Raw genomic sequence first — 21,957 nt, forward strand, 5'->3', positions numbered from 1 at the left:
AGGAGTGTGCAATGGGTGTTGCAGTGGCTGTGCCATAGCAACACCCATCCCAATCAGAACGTGTCCCATATCTACACATTTCCTACACTAGAGGCTGTAGCAAATCCTGCAGACACACCAAGGTATGGCTTTAGCAGGCCACAACAGGCTAACATACATGTTGGTGTGCCTTCCATTCTTTGCTCTTTCAATGGGGGCTGCATTTGGCAGCACACATCAAAAGTGCATCATCCCTTTGTAGAATCTGTATGTGTCGGAAGGTGTCCCTCCATGCAAAAAGACTATCTCCCCTTCAACGCAGCCAGCTAAGCACCAAGGGGTAAGGTTCGAGTACGGGAAGCAAGATTATCACCGGAGTTTGCACAACCCTACTCATATCAAGGTAAAATCAGTTGTACATGTGGCCACAGCATGGGAAATGCAGCTGAAACCCAGTTATGTAGGCTCAGGTCAGGTTTTACACCTGGACACATGAATGTAGAGGTACTGTAACATAGAACACCAGCTTTGTAGTTGGCAGCCCCCCTAACAATTGGCCCACTCCTACACTCCATTATGGGTGCTCAGGCCTTGGGGTATCACCAGGGGTGTTGAGCTGATGGATTGCATGCCCAGCCCCCCTTCAGCTCAGGGAGACAGGAAATACATACTTGTTGAGACATCTGATTCTCAAAGTGTAGATGAGAGTGAAGTTTGGTGGTCCACATTCGGTTCCTATCAGCTGTGGGCCATCATTATTTCCAATGGATTGACGTCATCCCACTGACATCTACAAGATACTGGTGGTGTATGGTTGTAAATTGAGGCACATGAGGTGCAATACAAATATTCTGATGCATGTGTGTAGGACTGTATGTGTACTCAGCTGTAGCAGTGCAAGTTACAAATCTGTACATAGTCCACCCAATGAGGATACTGATGGTTGCTTGTCCTCATTTTGCAGCTGCCAACATAACCAATGAGGAATGGCGTCAGTTCAACCACCAGTCAGAAAGGTACCACCACATCCCGGAGGTCCACACAGGTTACCGACGCATGGCACAACGTTTCCGTTTGGAGAAGGCAACTGGGGAATGGCGGGCATTCCCACACGGATAACCCACTCACCCACCCAAATCAAAGGACGGAGAAGGGCCATCATCACAAAGTGGCTCACAGCTGCCCCCACCCCATCCACCTCTGCAGCACCAGTCACCACCCCCACACCAGTTTTGCCACCACCAGCTGCTGCTCCCTCACAATTGGAGATGGACTTAAGTCAGGACATGACCCTCATTCTACAGCATTTGGACAGGTTAGAGGAGGCACTGGCAGAGGACCACAAAGTCCTCAATATATCAAAAAGAAAATTAAGAGGTCACACAAGTGCACAAATACTATGATGACCACCTCCCAGTACTTTCCCCTCCCTTTTAAAATTGCACCATATTTTAGTTTGGGTTTCAAAGTTAGTGTTAGGTTAGTGTAGTGGAGCCATTAGTTGGGTTTCCATTCTTAGGTTTTTTTGGTGGGTTGTTGGGTGAGTGGTCATGTTGGGGTTCATATGTGTTTTAATGTAAGAATGTTTTTTAAAAATAACAACAAAATATATGTTTGTTTAGGTGATCGGTTTAGTTAGTACATGTGTTGTTATAGTCATTGTTGTCCTACTTGTTTCTTGTTTCTTAAGGAGGGTGGGGGACCAATGTTTACCGTGTGGTGTTTTATGTGTAAGTTAAGTTTAGCATAGGTTAGATAGTTTAGTTGTATCATAAGTATAGTTAGTATAGGTAGGTATAGTTTTATTGTTTTTTGGAGTAGATCCGTTTTTATAATAAATAACCTGTTATCATTGCAACCAGTTTGTGTAATTAGTGTGGGTCTTGGGGTTCTCCCCATGTGTGCACTGGCCAAATTGGGGAAATGGCCTATGGAATCCATCCTGCCTATGAAAGCCTCATTTATCATGTGTACTCCCTATAGACAATGAGCTGTCACATTGATTGCGACATCACATCTACTAGTCCAAGTATCTGCCATCCAGTGTACCCACCGCTCATGATAACTATGTATACTTTGTATTGTACATGAAGGTCTAGTAATTCAGCTGTCAGTGTTGGGGTCGTGTGTAGGAATGTCAGGAACTGTGGCACATCAGACAACAGCCTCAATTGAAACTCTACCCTGCAAAACTGACTGGTGGCCATCACTAATGAAGTTAGCTACCTCTGTACTACTCCAATGAGTTTTTCTGGTACTCCCAGCTGACAATATTGCCCTACACTTGCTTTTCTGCCATACCTACCATACATGGTGAGGGTACCGTATATGTGTTTATCATTTTTGACATACTCAGTTGATTGCTTGTAGGTGATGTGACCAGGATACACATTTGTCATGTTAAGAACCTTTTGTGTAGCTTTGTGCCCCCACAGTCCTGCACTCTTGTACTGACATTCTGGGACCAATGACATGGATTCACACACTATAACCATTTAGCAGAATCGATGGATCACAATAGACGTAGACATGCTGGTTGTGTAGTAGGTGTTTATTTACAAGTAGAAGTTTTTGCAGTGTGATATTTATAATATACAGGACCCCATTTGTGAAATCCATACATTTGTGACACAACAGAAGTCCAGAGTTGAGGGACATGTCCTGAAACCTTCCTCAGTGTCATGTCGGTCAATGTGGAGGAACAATAATTGCCAATTGGTAAGCAAGAGACAATGACAGTCCATAGCAGACAGGTCAACAGTGTGTAGGTGAAGTGTGCATCTATCCTACCGTGATAACACTGGCATGATCTTTAGCACAGCACTAAGGAGAACACTGCCCATGTGGCATAGGCTGGTGCTACTGGGTACTCTTCCCAGTAAAGGTCATCTGTTCCACATCTTCATCCTCCGATGTGTGTGGTGTCTTCTGTGCCAATGGCGGTGGTGGTGGTGGGGAGATAGAGGGGGCCAAACATTCATCAGTGGTTGAAGATGTAGAATCCCAATTCCCGGCAGCCGCCATTTGTGGAACAACATATGGCATTACTGCAGCAAGGAGGAACTGCTGTTTTTTTCAGGATAGCAGCAACATCCTGGTGATCTGCCCTGAGGGAGGCCACTTCACGCTGAATGGAGTCCAGCTTGTTGTCTGTCATGCTGCTGCTAGTTTGGGAGGGTAATTGTTGTGGCCTCTCCCTCATGGCAGCAGCTATGCTCATCAGACACTGCTGGACTCCACGCAGTGGGGAGTGTGTGCCTCGTTTGGCAGCTGTATGTTCATTAGCTGTCACAAGGCACGTGCGCATTCCCTCTAGGCTGGCTGCCACGGTCTCCATCCCCACCCGCACCTGGTTGGCCAGCTCCCGCACAACTCCTACCACTGTCCTCTGGAAGCTAGTCTCTGGGTCTTCAGAGTCCTGAGCTGTGTGGGTGCTGGCACGTTGTAATATTTGGGTTTTGGGTGGGTCATCTGGGATGGCTGCTACATTGGTTACCCTCCTTGCAACTGAAGGTGGTGTCCGGAGGGATACCAGGACTTTCTAGAGTCTCTTGGCTGATGGTTGTCAGCTGGTCATCCAGGTCATCGGAGAACTCCAGGACAGGCAGATCAGCAGGAGAGCCATCATCCTCTGAACCTCTGCAATGCGGTGGTATAAGATCAAACTCTCTATGTTGTGGCAGTGGACATGTCACATCACTGATTTGCTCTTGGTGGTTCAGTGACAACTTACAGCCTACACATTGTTCTTGTATTATGGGTGCAATTGCTCAGCCATTTGCCCCACCTGAGTGTCATGTCATGGGAAGCTCAGGTGGCACAATTGGCTTCATCAGATTTACAAGGTGCGATGTATTTCCTTTTTGTGGCTTGACACCATCTTGTTATTGTGACCCCTTCCCATGCATCCATTTGCATGGTTGGGCTTTGCAATGGGTGTTAAAGTGGTCAGGCCACAGCAACACACATTGCAATGTGCCCGTCCCAGTTTTCCACATTTTTCATACGCCAGGGCCGCACCAAAACTTTACTCCACCCACGAATGGCATTGCCAAGGCGCTACATTGTTTTCTTTGCTTACTCCTCATGTTGATGTATGTGTGCTACATTGCACAGCACACATGGACCTAGCATGTTGCCATTTCAGTTTTTGGTTGTGCAGGGAGGTGCTCCCTCCTACACAACTATGGTCTCCCCATATATGCAGCCACACTTGCACTATGGTGCAAGAGCTGTAGCATTGTGGCAGTGCAGCCAATTTGACAGTGGCACAGAGGTGGACACAGGGATGGCCAGCATGGGTTTCATTTGTTGATGTGAGCATCATTTTCTATATGGCAGTTCCTGATGCCACAAAATAATGGACATAGCCAGTTGACCACTGTTTAACTTAGATCAGAGCCTAAAGCTAGTTTGATGGTGATTTTGCAGGTAGTTGTACTGGTGCATACATGGACCCTCATTACAAGTCCGGCAGTCCTATGACCACCAGACTGCCATTGGTAATATGACCACCGCCAACAGCGCAGGTGGAAGTGGCACATGTTGTCCATGAGGAATGCCCCATGGGCCAAAGGCCTGGCACTGGCAGGTTGCCGGCAGCTTACAGACTGGCAATACCACCTATCTTGTGACACCAGACCAGTATTACAATCAGCGCTACCCTCGAGGTATGTTCCCGCTTTTCTGCCAGCCTTTGCATGGCAGTCAAACCCCCATGCAAAGGTTGGTGGATATGTGGTGTGGTGTGTCCCTGGGTGACCCTGCACAGCCTATGCACCTGGCATGGGAAGTGGAGGGGGCCCCATGCCCAGGCCCTTTGCGCTTTCCACTGCCTGATTTGCAGTGGCAGTTGCAGCATGTGCTGTCACACCAAATACACCACAAGATTGACGTTGACTCCATTTGATCCATCAGCAATGTTGTGGTAACTGCCCCACAAGGCTGACATGAGGCTACAGATTTCTACCCGCCATCCCAGTGTGTTACCCATACTGCCATCCTCAAAGGGTACACTGCACTAACATTCTTACCAATGCTAGACTTGCCCATGCACCATCCCCCACCCACCATCCCCCTTCCCCATGATGTCCACAGAAGTACACCATATGTTGTGTTTGTGCGATTGTTTCCCCATTCTTATGTGGCTCACAAGGTTCTGTCAGAGTAGTTGTGGGCTCAGCCTGTACGTATTGTGACCTACCGATTGCAGTCTGAAGTTCTTATTTTCTCTATTGGCACAGTTCTGATCAGTGTCAATATGTGTGGCTCCACACTGCACCATGTTAGTTACACTGGGTTGTACCATGTTTCCTGTGATATAGGACCACCCTGCAATTCCCCCAGCAGCTGCCCGGATTACTTTCCCTGCACCCAGACAGGCATCCTTACTGCATGATGGAGAAGTTGCTACTTGAGCAGGATGTGATGTTTATGTGCGGGTGGTGGTGCTTCCTGCACATGTCTGAGTAATGTTAGATGAGGTGCCTTTTTAAAGGGTGCTGTAAGATGCAGCACACATGTGTTTCAGCAATGGGACAAGGAAATTGCAAACTGTTACTGCAAGTGACACCACCATGATGTAAACCCAGAAATGGCATTGAATGACTTCCTAGTCTCTGATGTCCTTGTTGTGCTGGTAGGGTTTGCTTGACTATATGCAAGGGATGTTGTGATGACACAGGCACAGTAATTAGACATGCCTTCCATCCTATGTGCTGCATATGTACATGTTAGTATGTAGCCCTGGTAATTGACATATGTCCAGGTTGTGTATGTGTTGTGGTGCATGGCACAACCAAGGCGTGTGTACATGAGTTGCTTATGTTTGAATGGTGCAACTTGCTGCTCATGGGCAATGTGGCCCTCTGCACTCCTTGCACATGCATTGTGTGTGTCCTATGTGCCTCCCCCTTCTTGCATTTGTTACATTTGTATTTCTATTCCCGATGCAACTTACCCTGCATTTGCGGTGGTTCCTGGTAGTCTGCGCTGTCCTGTCCTGCGATTCCAGTGACCAGTTCCTCCAGGATGACTGCTGCAACCATCTCCTCCATATCATCCAGGTCCTCCTTCCCACTACAGTTTGCAGTGGTGCCTTTCTGTTCCTTGCCATCTTCTCCTTAGTTCTTTGCTTACAATCATGCCAGCATTTCTTGCACTCGGTTACAGTTCTCCTCACCTCTGCCACACTATTAATTTTGTCAACTATTTCCTGCCATATCGCCTCTCTCCTACTAATTGGCAATTTAGAGGTGATGACTAGATGATGTTGATACTCCGTCACCTCTCTCAAAAGTATTTCTTGCTCCTCCACACTAAACCAACACTTGTGCTTTTCCTTTTCTTTCCCCTAGGACTTCTGTGTGTCATCCTGGCTGGTTCTTTGCTGTATGGGGTCACCATGGGGTCTCTCCTGGGTTGCAGGTTCCATTTTCCCTCAATTTTGCAATGTTTTCTCCATTAGCATCTAAAGTTGACACAAATGCGGGCTTAAAATGAAGCATATCCTTTTGAGACATATTTATGTGCCGTAAACCAGGCTAGAGTCAATTTTGCAGTGTTAGCGTCAGTTTGCCTTATGTCAGGGCACAAGGGTTAACGTCAAAATTTTATACTCTAACAAGTTTTTAGCGCCATCCTACGTCATAGTATAAAAATGACACCCGGGTGGAGCTAAAAAATGGCGCAAGCTAATGCTAAACTTTTTGACACAAAACTGCGTTAGTGCAGTTTTGCGTCAAAATGTTAAATATGGGCCTATGTCTGTGGATGGAGAAGTGGTCTCTGGAGTGAATCAATAACTCCCATTCTCCTGTCCATACTACTTTCTTCTGCAATCTCTCAGTAAGATACTTGCACCCTTTTCCCCTTTTTTCCTGATATTTTCTGAAACCATCCAGCTGTGTATTTTACAGCTCATCTCTTTCATCTTCAGGACTATCTTCTCAGTCTCATCTGAACATACTTCCTTGTATCTCCTTCACTTTACTCTCACCGACACACACAATGCGCCCACCCACGTGTAAGCATTGTAATTTTCTCTGACAATATTTTGACAGCCCTGTACCCCTTCACATACTTGTGCATAGAATCACAATTGAATGCTGTTCCGGGTGAAGGCAGCGTGAATCTCTCAAAGTGTCCATCAGTGCGTCTAAAGGATTTCAGAATACATGCTTAACCAATTAATGACCTCTCTCCAGAGTGTATAGAACAATGGTCAGGTGTGCCAATTGTAATCGTGGCCCGTATTAATCATTCATCCACAACCTGAACCCAAACAGTTCTGCAGAGGTAACTCTTTTCATGGTACTCCCTTAACATGAGTAATATGTTGCATAAAAAAGTTAGAGAAATGCAACATCATGGGAAAACAAGCAATCTTAGGGAATGGAAGATTCAGGGAAACAAGGAATGTAAATAGGAACAACATTGCTGCTCCTAGACTATGGGGGTAGTTTTCTGGCTCTGGCTCTGACTATTGCCCAGTGATGGGCACAAAAGTAATTGGTGGGGGGCACAACAGTTAAATGTAAGACCCAGGCCTCCCCTGGTGATCTTGCTTCATTTGAAGAATCTGCGCAAAACTTAATTTCAGAGTCTATGCCATGCCATGGTTGATGATCTTTTCATCTTAAATTGATTGTTCTTTAAAAAATCTTTTTTATTGCAGAAGTGCACTCCCTTACCTCAGGCCCCAGCATCTCTAAGGTGTTTAGTCAGTATCCACAAAGTAATAGAGTGTACCAACTAGAGAATTTAATAAAAGAGTCGAGCCAAGAATCTGGCTCCAATGGCCTACAAATGAGCTGAGCCACAAAAAAGAACACTGAGATTGTGTATGAGATGAGGACCCACAGTGACATCTTATTGTGGCTGTTTTGATATTTTCCCATACTTTCCCCGCCTATGCCCCCAAGCCCCTTAGTTCAGAACAAACTTCATTGAAAAATCAACGTGCTTTCTCTCCTTTACAGCACCCAGTTCTGACCAAATGTTGAATTTTTCAGTGTTGACTCAAATGCTTGTGTGTTTTGTAATAGGTTGGGCACTCAACTCATGCATATTCACGGTATCTCTGTGGGTTGGTGCACTTGCCTCAGAAGTCTAGGGGGCATAGTTATACTCCATTTGTGCCAAATTTGCATCATTTGTTTATGCAAATTCGGAACAAAACTAACTCCATATTTATATTTTGATGCTAGACACGTCTAACATCAAATATTGGATCTTGCACAATTTTTTAGATGCGTGAACCTACCTTGCGTCAATGAGATTCAAGGTAAGCATTCCCATCGAAAAAATGGTGCTAACCCCATAGCCCCATATTTATCCCCGTGCTAAAATGATGCTCGGGTGGGAGGAGGGGGCTAAACAACGGTGCAAAGCTTGCTTTGCACCATTAATTAACGCCTGATACAGACCAGGCATTAGGGGACCTGTGGACCCATTTCCATGGTTGAACATCATGGAATGGGTCCACAGGTGCCCTCCTCAAACCCCAGAAACACCCCCACCCACACCAGAGGGACACCAGAGAATGGGGGGCCCATCCCAGGTAAGTAGTGTAAGCATAGGTAAGTATTTATTTTTTTAAACTAAAATGTGCCATTGGAGGCCCAACTTGGGGCCCGCTGCATTGCACAGGGTGCAATGGCCATGGCCAGGGGACACTGGTCCCATGTGCTGGCCATTGGGGTGGTTGGCATGACTCCTTTCTTTTCTAAAACAAGGTCATGTGGTATGGATGGTTTTGCGTCAGAAAATGATGCTAGGCTGGTTGGAGGCATTTTCTTTGCCTCTAACCTGCCTAATGTCATATTTCGGTGCAAAATCCCCTTCTCCCATACCGCCACCCCCACCCGGTTAATGTAATTTGTTTTTACGCTAGTCCGCCCTTTGCGCTGGCTTGCCACATTCCGTAAATTTGGCGTCCGGCTGGTGCTCTGGAATAACGCAATCCGCCGCTATACTTTTTTTACACAAAACTGCGTTTGTACAGTTTTGCGTCAAAAAGTATAAATATGGGTACAAGCTTAAGCTGCAGGTCACTGGTTTCAGTTTCAGCTGGACTGGCTATGCACTTACACTTCCAAGGGCAATGTATGCACTATTGAATGGAGGGGATAACAGTTAAGCATACGTAGATCTGTGGGTTAATACACCTACCACTGAATTCTGTGTTTCAGGCCCTGGTTGCAATCTCAGCTGTGTCAAATCAATTTTTTAAACATCCAAAGTAGCAAGTACCAAGGAGCTTGGTAACATTGAAACAGGAATCAGCAAAGGGGGGAGGCTTTGGCATGCTAGATGTAAAAATAAAGGATTGTGTTATGTTTGACTATCCTGGAGGAGTCAGGCTCAGCTTGTTATGGGGTTATGGATCCAAGAGGACTCTGAGGTCAGCGAACGCTAGCAACAAGCACTCTTATTAGCCAGAGAGCATATATGAAGGGAGAAGAGGCCCGGGTTGCATGATAGATGTGTTATGTCATTTGTTTGTTTTAAGTTTTACATAGCGCAAACTCAAATGTACACAGGTCACATTCATGTTTTTTTAGGTCCAGGGAGATTAAATGATTTGCTCAGAATCACAGGATATGGAGCTGACTCGAAGCTGGTTCCCAGGTTCTGAAATCAGTGGCTCTAGCCGTAACTCCACATTCTCTCCCAAAGGAGAGTGTGCGAAGGCGACACAGGTGCAGCAAGCACAGTGCACAAAGGATGCAGGTGATGTGGCATAATGGCCAGAGCAGCCGATTTTGAAATGGGGGAATCAGAGTCTGAGTAAATCATTTAAGGCCTGATTTAGAATTCGGTCGACAGGTTACTCTGTCACAACGGTGACAGATATGCCATCTGCTGAAATCTAAATCCTCTTCTATCCCATGGAATTTAGATTTTGGAGGACGGGCTATTGTTATAACAGAGTAACCTGTCTGCAAGTTTGAACTCAGGCCCTGAATGTGCCCTGCATGCATTAAAAAACACAAAAGCAATGAGTCTGTCCTTGTATACTGTAACTGGTGTCCATGTAAAGCACTCCAATATCTCCAAGTTGAAATTGCGCTATATGAAACTGCAAATTAAAAAAAACTTGCAGAAACATTTTGCCATCTGGCCAGAAGGATGGAAAGCCAAGAGCCTATTACGCTGCTCTTTTTTCCCCTCTAAAATGGTGGCAGCTAAGCACAAGACTTTTTTTTTTACAATTGGAGAGCCAACATGAGCCATACATGAGCCATGCAGGTATGTCACCATAGGAGCCAAACTCCAGTAAATAACAATTTTGCTGCCGACTTTGCAACCAGCCACCATCTAACTCAGTGGTGATCAGCCTCTTCCAAAATATCATCGTTTTTCTTAATGCATCGTCTTTGTAAAGATAGAAAAGTTACATCAAACACATTTGGATATTAGGTAAGGCTCAAATACTGAGCGATCAATAAAGCTAGAGGGAGTGACAGATAAAGAAGTGTTCACCAAAAGGTCTCCCCACTAAGGCTACTGAGGAGGTGCTTAAGTTGCCATCCAAACTTTCTATACCTTTAACCCCTTCAATGTGTTGGATGGCTAAATGCCGCTTGATGCCACAGGCACATGAAATCCCTCTGGTGCGGGCACCAGAGGGATTTAATTTGGATAGTTTTAGCCTTGGTTGCTGGGGAAGAGCTTCCACAGCAACCATGGTTAAATATATCCCCGCCCTGAAATGACAATCGGCGTGCCATGTGCGCCAACGTCATTACAGGGAAAATGAAAGTAAAATGGACTGATCGGCTCATTTGATTTCATTTTCTTCGGTGCTTCGGGGCATGTCTCAGCCCCCTCAACATGGATTTCAACGGGAGAGGTACCATTGGAAAGGGGATAATCTCCCCTTTCCAAAGGCATGTTTCCCTAGTGGATCCCTAACTGAGGATCGCTTAAGGAGGGAAATCACTAAGCAAGGATCCACTCCACTAAGCCACCGGGGAGGGGGAGTGGCAGCTTGGGCAAGGTCTTTTGCTCCCCTTTTAAAGGAAAGAAAATGCAGTCTTTCTACCACCCTCTGTGTGGCAGATGGGGACAATAGCCCTTAATCTGCCCAGGGAGTAGAAAGCCCACTACCCACCAGGGACTTTTTTTTTAATTTAGGAAAGGGTGATGTCTGCCCAAAATAGGCAAGGCAATGCCCTCACCAACCTCAAATATAGGTGCAGTCCTTCTGCCCCCCCTGTGGGGCAGATGGGGGCTATCACCTACAATCTGCCCCCGGGGTCAGAAAGCCCACTAGACACCAGGGATTTTTTTTTAAAGAGAGGTGGGGGTGCCCAAAACGGGCAAGGCAATGCCCCCGCACCACCCAAAAACAGGTGTAGTCTGTCTGCTCAGCCGGGGGGAAGAAAGTCCACTAGGCACTAGAGATTTCTTTTAGGAAAGTCTCTGGGTGAGGGCTGCCCAGATCAGGCACTGCAACACCCCTATCCCTTGAAAAATAAGCACAGTTTTTCTTCGATCTGGGGCCAGATTGGGGGTTGTTACCCCCAGCCTGCTGCTTGGGGGGCAGAAAGCCCACTAGACACGAGGGATTTCTTTTTTATAAAGGAGGGGAGGGACCGCCCACCAAAAGCATTACTTTGCCCCCACCTCACATAAATGGGGACCAAAGTCTTTCTGCCTCCCTGGGGGGCAGATAAGGTAATTACCCCTGATCTGCCCCCATTGGGGAAGAAAGCCCGCTGGATGTCAGGGAACAATTTCATTTTACAAAAGAGGGGTGGGGGTAGCCCACCATGGGCATGTCAGTGACCCCACCCCGAATAAATTGGGACACAGTCTTTCTGACCCCCTAGGGGAGAGATAACGGTAATTACCCCCATCAGGCCCCCTAAACGGACAGACAGCCCACTAGATGCCAGCGAATAAAAATAAAATAGAGCCGTGGGAGCTGTTCACCACCATAGGCATGGCTATGACCCCATCCCAATGAAAAGAGGCAACAGTCTTTCTGCTGCCTCTTCCCCACAGACAGAGCATCTCATTCCAATGGCAAGCAAAAGGACATTTGACTCTTTTGCGTGTTGATTTACAGATGGGCCAAGGCCTAGCTCGCAATATCATCCCACTTGCAATGGTGAGCAGCTGCACTTTTTAGACTTGAGTGTGCTTCCACCTGGAAAAACCTACCAGACTGAGAGACTTCTGAAAACTAAACATCAGGGGGAGTCCACAATGGTGTGCTCCACATGCACCTCCCACCATTTTGCCCTGAAATCATGCATTTTCCCTACATTTCTTTGATGAAAACTTCTGGAATCCAAAGGAATCCTCAAATTCCTGCAATAAAGCATTGCCCAATCTGTACTGATAAAAACTATGCCCCACTTCTGTGTGTACCCAAATCAGAGACAGCCTAAAAACAGCTGGAAGTAATTGCCCTTTTGGATTAGCTTTGGTTCCCCTTCAATTTCTACATGATTTTGGTCCTTACCTGTCACAGGCACCAAGGGGGACGCTGAGTAGTAGGAAAAGCGTGGCTGACCTCAGATTCTGGAACTTTCCATCACATAAATGTGAGGAAAGTGTGTTTTCTTAGACATATTTTGAGGTTTGCTAGGGATTCTGGGTAACAGAACCTGGTGAGAGTCACACAAGTCACCTCATCCTGGATTCCCCTGGGTGGTCACCTCATCCTGGATTCCCCTGGGTGTCTAGTTTTCAAAAATGTACACGTTTCCTAGGTTTCCCTAGGTGCCGGCTGAGATAGGACCCAAAATCCACAGCTAGGCACATTGAAAAAAAAAGTCAGTTTTGGGTGTTAAAATCTGGTGTGTCCATGTTGTGTTTTAGGTTGTTTCTTGTCGGGGGCAGTAGGCCTACCCACACTAGTGAGGTACCATTTTTATCTGGAGACTTAGGGGAACACAGAATAGTAGAACAAGTGTTATTACCAATTGTCTTTCTCTGTATTTGTGCTGCCTTCCAAATGTAAGACACTGTGTAAGAAAGATGTTATTTTGGGAAATGCCCTCTAATTCACATGCTTGTATCAGTATCCCCACATTCATAAATGTGCAAATAACCACTGCTTCTAAACTTCATATCTTGTGCCCACTTCCTTGATACCTATTTGTCACTCTTTTTTTTTAACCAAGAATTACTGTATACCCGGTAGCCAATGAAAAACCGTTGAAAGATGAAGGTCAGTTATTGGCTTTGCGTACATAGGGTTCTTGGTAAATCTACAAGCCCTATATAACCTTGCTACCAGAAAAGTCCAGCTGATGTAACGGTATTTTGCTTTTGAAAATCTGCCATACTTAGAAGAAGTTACAGGTGAAAACGTAGACACAAATGGCTGTTTTTTTCAACTCAATTTCAATATTTTTTATTTCAACTGTCACTTTCTATCTGACACAAATGATCCCTTTCTGAAGTCAGAATTTTTTCCTAGTTTTCAGAAATGGGTAGCATTTTGGGATCCATCATTGGTTTCATACCCATTTTTACCACTAACTGGAAGGCGGGTAAGAGCACAAAATATGAAAATGTGCTATGTCCCAGTAAAATGCAAAAACTGTGTTGAAAAATGTGATTTTCTGATTCAATTCTGCCTGTTCCTAAAAGTTAGGAAGATGGTAATTTTAGCACTGCAAATCCTCCACTGATGCGCTTTGGAGGGAAAAAACTGATGTTTTCTTCTGCAGCACTTTCTTCTAATTTTTCCCAAACAAACCACAATTTAGCTGTATTTTGGCTCATTTTTCAGTCCCCTCCAGAGGAATCCACAAACCCTGGGGACCTCTAGAATCCCAAGGATGTTGGGGAAAAAAGGACGCAAATTTTGCTTGGATATCTTATGTGGACAAAAAGTAATGGGGGTTTAAGTGCAAACTACCACAAATAGGTGAAAAATGTCTTAGCACTAGGGGGGAAAAGGCCTAGCAGCAAAAGGGTTAAGTACCAGGCAGATGCATTGGTGAGATATAGTGAACTGAGGAAAATGGTGCTCCAGATCAGAGCTGGATGAACTAGGAAGTACAAGTGATCATAGGCAGTTGCTAGGCCTCACAGACATTTTAAATATGCTGGTGAAAATGATGTAAGTACTGAATTTTGGGTTACTGCAAATTCCCCAAATTTCACATAATACAATTTAGCATAATGTTAGCACTGAAGAAACCTGTTTGCATTAAAAAGACATCTCACCAGGAGACATTTTTTGCTCGAACCAGTCTCCTGCCAAAATCATGCTATGTTTTGTTACCCGAAATATATAAAAAAGTTTGATTTAAAAAAAAGTGTAATTTCATGACATTGTTATAGAATAAATGCACACTTTCTTCTTGGGACTTGTTTAGATGATTCAAACCTTTCTAAAGGTAGTAGTAGTAGTTTCTCAAATTCAGCAGGTCTTGAGTTCTCTCATTTAAAAATAAAATCTATTATAATAGCGGCTTCATGTTCCTTTTTTTGGCAATGAGACAAACTACTTCTTATAATCTGAATTGTTATTCACACTTGCTTCTTACATTTTAACCATTAACATTAAAATGGATACTTTAATTAACAGATTAGAGAGCAACTGTTATAAACACCTATTAATATCAGCCTACAGTGGGCAAATTGTACCGCCAACCCAACATGATACAAAAATTCCTAGAGTGACTTAAGGAATCTAGGTCTGGTAATTCATTTCATTTAATGGACATTCTTTTACTTTTACAATCAGCGATGATGCTCACAATGCAGTCTCGTTTCCAGCATGAGACTAGAGATAGGCAAATCCCACCCACCAAAGAAGGATCTTGACAAGATATAGGAATTGCCTTAAAATATGAGGTTATCTGGCCATAAACTGAAATAGTGAGTTCTAACGCAGAGAAAGGCTTCGAAGAGCTCCCTGATGAAGCTGGGAATTCAGGGTGTAGTCTCACGAGGAAAGAAAAAAGTCAAAACAAGAAACTGAAAAATGCTAAAATCACAAACTATGTACAGTTATAGCAACAGCTAATGGACAGCCTTCAATCATGCGAGCTTTGTAGGTGAAGAAACGCCTAAGGGGGCCAAGATAAGGATTGGCAGGTGTTAATCAGAGAGGAGGCTGCTGTTAGAGATGTGGTATACTAAGGCAACAAATGGGATCAAATTCAGTTTTGTTTGGTGAACATATGACTTTAGGGTTTGTGCCTAAACGCAGGTGATAACCTAACAGATTCAGACATTGCATCTTAATCTGCAAATCTTGAACACGGGGCTAATACTTCAAAAGTGGTTAAGGATACCCCACACAGGCAAATTCCCCCTTGAATTTAAAGTGAATGTTGTTAAATTCATATTAGTAATCATTTAACCTACGCAGGCCACTCTAGACTGCACCTTAAAATGTGTAATTATTGCATGAACAAAGCATTATTATCAAATTGGATGCTAAGAGAAACGTCTCTCCAGATATCTTGCTTGCTTCTCAACTTGGCCTTTTAAGGCCCTACGGGGCACCGATGCTACTAACTTCGTGTCCGATATTTCTCTCGATTGAATACTTTATATAGAATGGCCTTGTGGCCGTACCAAGATACCCTTGTGAATTTATTTCACTGACATACTGATTCTAAATTGTTTTCTCTAACCAGAAGTTAAAAATGAACATTTCGTTCAGTCGAACTAATGCACAAACATTCACTGTGTCTGTGTTATTCTTGAATATGAATACTCATTGCTAGTACAGGGAGCATGTGAAAATGTTGCCTAGTTTATTTATGTCTGTTTTAATTTAAAGCGTTGCCCAAAGTTCTCTCTGAGCGATTTTTTGATGCCCAGGAAATGGTCTTCATTCCACTTTTGATAGGGAAACAAAACATGTCCACAGATTCAGAGACCTGAATCATTACACCTCTGCTATTTAAGCAGTAAAGTCAGAAATCATATGGCCATATGTACTATTTACTGGTTGAAATTTGTGGCAGTAGTTTTGTGACAAAGAAATAATTTTAACACACAATCTTTGTACTAATAGGTAAATTCTTAAAATTCTGAATCGTGATGGGTGGGGACTTAACCCACCTCCTGCTTGTTAATGAGGTATGTTTCAAATTCCCACTCACTACAATTCGATGTCATAAGAGGGAGGTAATTGCTTTTCAATGAAGCAACCTTTTTTTTCTTAAATGAAGCCAATTTTCCTCACAAGAAACTTTACTGTGTTTGAAAAGAGAAGTTTATTTTTTTAAAGTTTGTTTAAGAAGAGGCAGTGATCCTTTGTATCACTCCCTCCTCTGAAAAAAACTTTTTTGTTTTGCATTCACAAAGAGAAAAGGGTTCCAAGGAACCCCTTTTCCTTTTGCAAATGGGTTACCACCGCCTTTGAGGTGTCAATAAAAAAATCAATGTTTTGTGAACAGATTTCCTTTGCAAAACATTGATACATGTGATACCGATTCTATCTTTAGAAGGGATGCCTACAACATGCCCCTTTAAAATACCAAATCTGTATCTATTCAAAATCATATTTTAGCTGTTGGACAAACTTTTTTGACTCTCAAAATGGGATTAGTAATTAAGAAAAATCATGTCAGTAGTCATGAACGCTGAATCAGAACATTTGTGGCTGCTAAAATCTTTAGTACATCTGGTTCATAGTTAATTAAAGTGAAAATGTCCATAGACATGTTATTGCTGTATCAAACATAATGATTTATCTCTGCTTCCTGCATCCTGTATTTCCCCTGGTATTGTACCATGATCTGGGAATATACCTTTGGTTTGCCTTTGCTGTTGATTTATCTGGTCTCAGGTAGTTAATGACACTAGTCTCATTGCATTTATTAAGAAAGAAGGTTTTAAGGAAATCTTACTTCTAAAATTGCTCCATCGGTAAGTATAATGTACTGGTTAGAAACATACACTAGCTGCAAACCACTGGGAAAGATTTTGAACTACTACTGCTCATCAGTGGGGAAAACATGGCCTATCCTCAATTTACTAGTAGCCACAGCAAAGAGGGATTAATTTCAGTAATCCATCCTGGTCGTCTTTTACCACCTAGAAAACAGAATATATTGTTGCAACTTGGCCAATTAAGTTATTCAACTGGTCTATAGGTTTTCTGATTCCTGCAAGATCCTTATTGTGGTAAGTGGGTAGGATTAGTCTAAGCTTTGTTTTATTATTTCATAAAGTTCTCCAGTAATTTTGTGACACTTTTTGTGAATCACCCAAGTATTTGTCACTCAACGTAGAAAAAATGTTAGAGGTTACGAATGGGGAACAGACAATATAATAATAACTACACATGTGCTTAACGTTTCAGGGTAAAACTTAAATTCACTTGCCCCTAAAATACATTAGAAAAGGAAGGTCAAGTCATGTGTTACCTAACTTGGAGCAGGGTTTAGATACAGGGATGCAGATGTAGATCCTTGGTACCAGGGCTGGTCTTATGATTTTTAGTGTCCCAGGCAGAAAGGGAGGGTGGGATTTCCTTCTAATTTGCATCCAATGTGACACATGTAAGGCTGTTTGCATCTCAGTAGATGCCCCTGGTCTTGAAACTACTTTATGCAGATCCCTCTTGGGCTTCAGCCCCTCCCTCTCAGTCACCTACAAGCACCACTTAACAGCTCATAAAGGGCTGAAGGTGTGAGGGTTGCTTATCATCTGAGAGGGTATCCTAAACAGCAGGACAATGGGCATTCTGCGGTGCCTCTGTATGGGCAGCGAGGGACAGGTGGACTAATTGCAGGGCAAACCTGCAGAATGTTTATCCTTGCAACTGGGTCCGGGCCCCCTTGCCTTGGCCTCACGTCACTACACCATAGGACCTCCTGTGGGCTCAATTGCAATGAGACGCTTTTTTCATTTGGAAAGGAAGGGAGCACAAGAGGACCAGTGTGCTGTGACCTGTGGCCTGGCTGTGTCTCACTGGTGCAGGGCCCCAAGTTGGTGGGCTGAGTGCGGGGTCCTGGGCAGCTGCCCACACTGGCCATACCTACTGTCCGCCCTGCTTGGTGCAGCAAATATTAAAGGACTGATTGATAGTTGTTAATTTTTTTACACTTCATATCCAGTCTGATGGTGTCCTGGCTAGAAGTTCCGCATGACAGAATTAGTTTCCTGTGAGGCTCCAGCAATTTGAGAAAGATTTGGCGCTCTCTAGCACCATTTCCTAACATGGATGGCTGCAGGCAGTTGTGGTCAGAGCACTGCTGCTCAAGTAAACTTGCTGCTGCTCAAGTACATTTTCGACTTGAGATTCAGCTAAATCAACTGCATGGTGCCGTTCGCGTTTATGTTTTAGCGTTGCTCATGCCACTGGCACAAAATTGCAGGATGACATGCATATTTTCTGCCCTTTGGTAAAATCTCACAAGGTTTTTATGCAACTTTGCAGAATTCCACTGAGTGAAAGTCTGAGAGTACCACCCATCCCTAGTCCTGACTAAATATGTGCAGAGAGCCATGGAAAGTGGTGAGCTTGTCAGTCAGTTTGGTGTGGGAGTGACATGCAGCTTTGTACATAAAACATGATTTGCCTGTATTAATCAGCACACATCACCTTTAAAACAATCCATGATTACATAGGCAACAATTAAGAATAGACAACTACCAAATGCAACACGCATCTAGTTGGCAGTCCTGACTGTGCAGAGCAGTACAGAGATCTTACTTTATTTTCAAATGTCTTGAATTAGCGCCGATAGCTCTCCCTTTCACACTGAAAACTGGCTTGGTTATTAATTTGGCAGTGTCCTTTTGCCCGGGCTACCATGCATGAAATTAATGCCCTGAGCGAACACAAGTGCAACTAAAGCGCCGGAAGGCATGCGTTCCCTGTACAGCAGAGGCCAGGGAAAGGAGCTGAATCACTTAATCGCACCTTCAAAGGGCGACTTTAAATTGTTATGTAACATGAAGTGGACTTTGCTTTACTCTGCTAGCAGATAAATCCCCGAGTTAAATCAATTCAGGAATTGGTCTGGGGCCGATTTAATTAAAGCATTTAGGTACTTTTATGTCCCCACGATAATGGGTAAATTAGGAATATCAGTCTCTGAAGGTCAAGTCAGAATTTCATAATGAACTTTTCTGTTCTTTAATTAAAGCTAATGTACTTGGTTAGTGAGGAGCGCACTCCATTTCATTTCAGCAGAGCTAAAGGAGAAATCCAATAACAGGGCATAATGAAATACTGTACAGAGAAACAGCATCCAAAATAAGCAGAGAACCAAATACAAACATCGCCTGCTCATGAGTCTAGTGTGCAAGGTTGGCAGGGATATGGGAGCCCTACTGAGCAAGATTACATAGCACAATTCGTGCAGCGCTAAAACAAACAAGCATTTGCAATCCAATAGGTCTAAATTTGTCTTCAGTTAGAGCTATTGGCATCGTAAATTCATAACTGTAATTTCCTTGCCACATACATTTTAATTGGTCAACCCTGCCTCATAATTTCGTCTTTTCTTGCCATATAATTCCAGTAGCCCAGCATTTAACTAAAGCACTCCCATTTACCTTCTTCCTCTGTCTTAAAACATATACAATTATCATATAAACCTTTATCAGAAATAACCATTTGGTATTTGAGTTTAATGCTCAAAACACCTTAACAAAAATATCATATGGGTTGGATTGGAGGGTGAAAGAAAAGAGGGAGTTGGGAGAAAAGATAGAGTGGTGCAGTAACAGTGTCCTGGGTCCTGGAGCAAGAACGGAAAATGATTGACTGGAATTTCAGTAGGAAGTACAGCAGTAATTAGAGTTGACTGATGTCCGTAGGTCTCTGGGCCCAGGTGCCACTGCACCTGTTGCTCCATTGATAACTAGGCCTCAGAAGAGAAAGCGGATGGGGCAGAATAAGAGAAGAAAATGAATACAGCAGAAAAAAGGAAGAAAGAGAAGGGGTCACAAAGAAATTAAAGAAAGAATGAGAAAATGAAAACACAACTAGGAGAAGAAATAGAGCAAACATTTGAGACAAAAGAAAAAAGGAACGGATGCTAGCGAACGAAAGATAAAGGTGAAAAAATAATGGAAGAAGTGTGAAAAGAAAGAAAAAAATAAACATTAGAGAAAAAAGATATGGTGAGAGAAACAAGCAGCAACAGAACCAGGGCATGTATGCACTGACACATTTCCCACAGAATGGGAAAACCACTTTGTCACTTCGGGTCCTGACAAGTAACTTGTGGTTTCCACAAACAGATGGGAAAAAGAGGGATCTATAGTAAAATGTGAATTGACAGATAAAGATAAGAAAAACACCGGAGAAAGGATGAAAGATCTAAAAAAAAAAGGTGATAGGACGCATACCGAGTCAAAGGAAAAACCAAATAAAAAAGACAAAGAAAGAATGAAGGGAAGAAAAAAATAGTAAATGAACGTCAGATGAAGAAAAAAGAGAGGAACAAAACAAGGAAAGGAATAACTACGTTTTTGCGGGTTTGAGAGAGGAGGTAGCACGAGGAAGAGGGAAATAAAAAAAAGGGAGAGGAGTAGAAAAAGTATTTGAAAGAAAGAGCAAATGTGGATTTTTAGAGCAGGAAAGAGAAAAGTGGCAGAGAAAGAAAACCTTGAGAGTAAACAGAGTGAAGGAAAGAACAAAGTGAGACAGGTAAAACAGACCCTACCAAATAAAGATGCCAGCTAAGAATAGATTTAATTGGCTCTCCCACGTCCTCAACTAGAAGTCAGAGTGTGGAACAGCAGGGGTCACTGCAGAAGAGCAGAAGATGCATTAGCCAAGTTGTGTGTGAACCCCAATACAGCTATACAGGGGCACTTCAGATCAGGATTGGGAGTATAGACAGAGCTGGGTCCCCAGCCGGTGCTGGAATAATAGAAAGGCAGCAGGTGAGGAATGAGAAAAGGAGCGCAGTGTAATTCCTGGTATTGGAATAATGGAGCGCTTCAGGTTAAGGTTGAGGTGCACTGACAGTTGTACGTGGGCTACAGTCTAGAATAGTAATGGGCACACAAGATCAGAAGTGAGGTATGCTAATGGAGCTATGTGTGAAACCTAGTATTGGTGTGTCAGTGTTGCTGATTGTTAGGTTTGAGGTGCCTTGGTGAAGCTGTAAGTGGGACCCAGCATGGGAGTGGCATTGCCTCTGAAGCACATTTGAGAGAGTCCGGAGAAGAAATGTGCACTGAATGTTAGAATTGATGGTTTAGGCAGAGCTAATGATTCCCTTCAACAGTGGTGTTGCAGATTAAACTTGAGGTGTACTGGCTGAGCTGTGTTTTGCTCTTTTGGGTCCAGTACTGGTTTGGCTGTGGGACTGAATATTAGAATTGAGCTGCTGTAATGGAACTGTATGTGAGTGGGGTCTCATTATATGAAAGAAAGTTACCTAGCCGGGGTAGAACTGAGGTACCCTGATGCCCCAAGGTCCCAGCGCATGTGGGGTTCCTGGCACTGGCACTGCTGATGCTTGGAGTGTGTGAACTAAGGTGCAGTGATGGAGCTGCACCCGAGGTCCCAGTACTGGAGCAGCGGAGTGTACTGACTGGAAGAACTGAGGCGTTCTGGCAGACAGCATATCCGGGGTTCCTGGCATGGCTGAGGGCTTGGATTGTGTGAACTGAGGTGCACTGCTTGAGCTGATCCCGAGGTCCCAGTACTGGAGCTGTGCCTGAGGTCCCACTACTGTAGCAGCAGAGTATACTGAATGGAAGAACTGAGGCGCTTTGGCATACAGTGTGTTTGGGGATCCTGGCACTGGAACAGCTGAGGGTTTGGAGTGTGTGAACTGAGGTGCACTGATGGAGCTGCACCCAAGGTCCCAGTACTGGAGCAGCAGATGTACTGACTGGAAGAATCGAGGCGCTCTGGCAGACAGCACATGTGGGGTTCCTGGCACTGGCACGGCTGAGGGCTTGGAGTCGGTGAATTGAAGTGCACTGCTGGAGCTGTGCCCGAGGTCCCAGTATTGGAGCAGCAGAGTGTACTGTCTGGAAGCACTGAGGCCCTCTGGCAGACAGCGAATGTGGGGT

This window comes from Pleurodeles waltl, chromosome 10 (genome assembly GCF_031143425.1).
Source record: "Pleurodeles waltl isolate 20211129_DDA chromosome 10, aPleWal1.hap1.20221129, whole genome shotgun sequence".
NCBI lineage: Eukaryota > Metazoa > Chordata > Amphibia > Caudata > Salamandridae > Pleurodeles > Pleurodeles waltl.